This window comes from Zalophus californianus, chromosome 7 (assembly GCF_009762305.2).
Source record: "Zalophus californianus isolate mZalCal1 chromosome 7, mZalCal1.pri.v2, whole genome shotgun sequence".
Classification (NCBI taxonomy): domain Eukaryota; kingdom Metazoa; phylum Chordata; class Mammalia; order Carnivora; family Otariidae; genus Zalophus; species Zalophus californianus.
Genome location: NC_045601.1, coordinates 63,601,989 through 63,605,886, shown reverse-complemented (window position 1 = coordinate 63,605,886; position 3,898 = coordinate 63,601,989). Strand labels below are relative to the sequence as shown.

General features: G+C 40.9%; 1 pseudogene; it reads left to right on the top strand.

Moving 5' to 3' along the window:
- The first annotated feature begins 2,997 nt into the window (after positions 1-2,997).
- Positions 2,998-3,365, top strand: LOC113927420 (annotated as a pseudogene).
- The last annotated feature ends 533 nt before the right edge of the window (positions 3,366-3,898 follow it).

Sequence of the window (3,898 nt, the reverse complement as noted above, 5' to 3'; positions counted from 1 at the left end):
TTGTGATAGAACAGTAAGTAAAGTAAAGCCAACTGTGCTTTAGCATTTCCTCTCCTGATTTCAGTGTCGAGAAAGATTAAGCAAACAAAATCTACAAGTAGCTAACAATGATCCCAAGAATAGTCTTCTCAAATATGCTCAAAATAACACAATATGCCACAATTTTTGCATGTGTTCTTTAATTTACATAATTTAAGTAAATGATTCCCACTCCTTAATGATTCTGCAATATGCTTTTTGCATTCAATATTATGTTTTTGAGATCTGCCCAAGCTGATATTTAGCCTGACCTGCCTGTCTAGCCTGCTGACAATGGGACAGAACTGACTTTACTAAAAGATAATTGGGTAGCATAATTCCAAATCAGGAAACTCACCTACACAAGAGAGGTAGCCAGATGCCCAAATTCAGAAGCAAATATCAAAGTGAGATGTGCCATTGACAGCTTCCCCAGTCACTGTAGATATTACCAGCTGATCAGTTGCACTCTGAGACTGCTTTCCTAATATGGGACTGAGGTCATTTGAGATTTTTTTCAGCTTTAGAAGACATACCACATTTTTCTTCCCTCAAAGCCCATCATTAAAGTTTAGATGCGATGTTGGATTGGGTCCTGCCTAGCAATAAACATGGCTTTGACCCAGCACTCAAGCTTTGGTCTTTGAATTTTTATTTTCTGGTCCTAGTTTATTCTACATGCTATATAATATTCCTTTGTGTGCATCTTTCAAGATTTATTTCTCTGTTCACCTACCGATGTCTATTTGGGGTTGTTTCTGCTTTCTTTCTTATTACTATTACAAAAATTGCCACACTGAAAACTATTGTTTATGTCTTCCTGGATACCATACCACAATGATATGATGACAAAACCAGTCCCAACAATCGAAAGAAGTTCATGTCAGTTATTCAGTTAAATATTCAGCTAACATTAATGTTTTACTCTCTTAAATGTTGTCCTCTCCTAACTCCTTTACAAGTCCTTGATATCATGGTCCCACAATATTTGTTCTGAATAAATATTGGGACTTGCCTTGTTTATAAGTATATTGGTACTTAGGGGGTTCATTCAGGACCCATTTCTAAGGATCTGTTTCTGAGGTGCCCCCACCTGCAGTTCCCTCCTATGGGACATTCTGTCTCTGGCCAGCAAGGTGTGACTCCTTCCCTCAGTTCTCAGCTTCTGGTGTGCACCACACAAACTCCATCACGGGGGCTCTTTCATCTCTCCAGGTTTCCTCTTGGAATGAGGGAGCCTAGAGGAAGCACAGATTCACCCCAGTGCCCCTGAAACTCTATAAAGAACAGTATGTGATGTTGGCTCTGCCACCACAGGTCTGTCCTCAGTAGTCTCTCATCTTTAAAATACCTTTCAAGGACAAAGTGAAATCCTAGCTTTCTGTCCCCCAAATTCCAAGAGACACCAATCAAATTGGTGGTCTTAAAGAACCCATCATTTGTTTGGGAATAGAGAAAAACCTAGGATAATTCCAGCAGTTCTCAACTCAAAGAAACCCTTTTTCTCCAGTCTTCTACTTTTGCAGGATTCAATTCCATGTGTAGTCTGGACCTGAGAATGAGTTAAACAAGGAGAGGAAAAGTGGTTTGACAAGCTCTCATCGTGTCCTACCCCAAAGGTCCAGCACCTGTTGTTCTGTGTGTAGTCACCCCTGAAACTCCCAGAGGACAAGGTAAATACACTGCAATAGCTTCATGCATAGGTTTGCTAACTTATCTCTGTTTGCCCATGATGTCCTTTATTAGTAGCTCTCATGATTATTCTTATTTCCATTTCTTTCATTCTGAATTGTATTTGTTTCTTCTTTTGTAGATCAGACTTACCAATGATTTTTTTCATTAGTTTTTCTTTTTAATTTTTGATTTTGTTGGTCACTTTTTTGGTTTCTGTTCCCTGTTTCAGAAATGTTTGTTCTTTCACTTGTTAATCACTATTAAGTTCTAGTTTACTCTGTTGCTTTTTTCTTTATTTCTGAGTTTAGCTACCACTTTTTTTCAATATTTTTGTCATAAATGTTTAAATGTATTCAAAGATATAAATTTCTAAGTTCTCCCTTGGTTAAATCTCACAAATATTGATAGGTAGTATGTTTATTGCATTCAGGAGTCTGTAATTTCCCATGAGAGCCTCCTTAATAAAAGCAATACTTATTTTAGGCTCCAAATATACAGAATTTTTTTTTAAAACTCTCCTTTATGGATTCTAACTTTACTGAATTTCAGTCAAAGAACCTAGTCTTGGTGTCATGCCGGTTCTTTAGAATGTACTGGGGCTTCTTTTGCAGCCTTGTATATGGAGACTCCCATGAATGAATTAAAGGAATCTGTGTTTTCTATTGGGCATACATTTTTTACATAGAGCTAATATTTTCTTATTGTGTTACCCAAATCTACTATATTAAGAATTTTTGTCAGCTAGGTTTCTCAATTTAAACCACAGTTTCGGATATACCTATTTCTCCCTATTCTCACCATTGTTGGTTTATGTTTTGGGGCTGCACTGATATTCTGCAAATTATGTACGTAATTATTATAGCTAAGATTCCTTTTACCAGTAAATAGCCTGCTTCTTTATTCTTACTAAACTTTCACCTTAATCCTTACTTGATGTATTATTAAAATAAAAATTTCGCATTTCATTCAGACTTCTCTCTTCTTCTCCTCCATATCTTGGTTCAAGTGTGACCTTTTCAATAAGGCCTGTTTTAACAAATTACAATCCCCTGGCTTCTCTACCCCTCCTCTCTGCTTTACTTTTCCCCTAACGTTTGTCACGTTCCAAGATACTATAGAACGTAACTACTCATTTTGTTTGTCGTCTGTCTTCCTGAATTAAAAGGTCAAAAATATGCTGAGCAGATATTGGGTCTGTGTTGCTCCCTGCTGTATCACCACACCTGGAAGAGGAACAGACACTTGGAAGGCATTCCATAAAAATTTGTTGAATGACCGGCGGCGGCAGCGGCGCATTGTGCCGACATGGCAAAGATTAAGGCTCGAGACCTTCGCAGCAAGAAGAGGAGCTGCTTAAACAGCTGGAAGACCTGAAGGTGGAGCTGTCCCAGCTGCGCGTCGCCAAACTGACAGGCGGCGCGGCTTCCAAGCTCTCCAAGATCCGAGTTGTTCGCAAATCCATCGCCCGTGTTCTCACAGTCATCAACCAGACGCAGAAAGAGAATCTCAGGAAATTCTACAAGGGTAAGACATACAAGCCGCTGGATCTGCGACCCAAGAAGACACGTGCCATGCGCCACCGGCTTAACAAGCACGAGGAGAACCTGAAGCCTAAGAAGCAGCAGCGGAAGGAGCGGCTGTACCCGCTGCGGCAGTACGCAGTCAAAGCCTGAGCACTGGCGTCAGTAAAACACAGACAAACAAACAAACAAAAATTTGTTGAATGAATGAATAAATAAGCCGTCCCATATCCTTTGGTTTTAAATGCATGCCCTGTAGATAACGGTGTCAGTTATGTGCATGTTTGTCTGAGGCCCCTTCTGTATTCTCCTGTGTGCTGGAGGGGGCTGGGAGTCTGCAAACGACATTTCTGGGGATTCTTACCAACTGGCTTCCTGTCAAGTTCTGCTGAGGGGGTTCCTGAGAGGAGTTTGTAAGGTGGAAGAGGAGACAAGTACCTCTCATCCTGCTTCCGGTTTCCGGCAGAGTCTCTAAGCGGCAGCCCCAAGAGAAGCAGCGACAGAGCAATAGTGACCACGGCACAGCCACAGACGACAGCATTGGTAGTAGCCACGGTGTGGCCTCTAGTCTCAGGCCTGGCCAAAAGGGCAACTCTGTGCTGCATCTTGAACAGGTTGTAACAACTAACTGTCCAGCAGTTCATCAGCAGGTGTAGACTCTTGGGCTTGAGGGAGAAAGTGTCAGC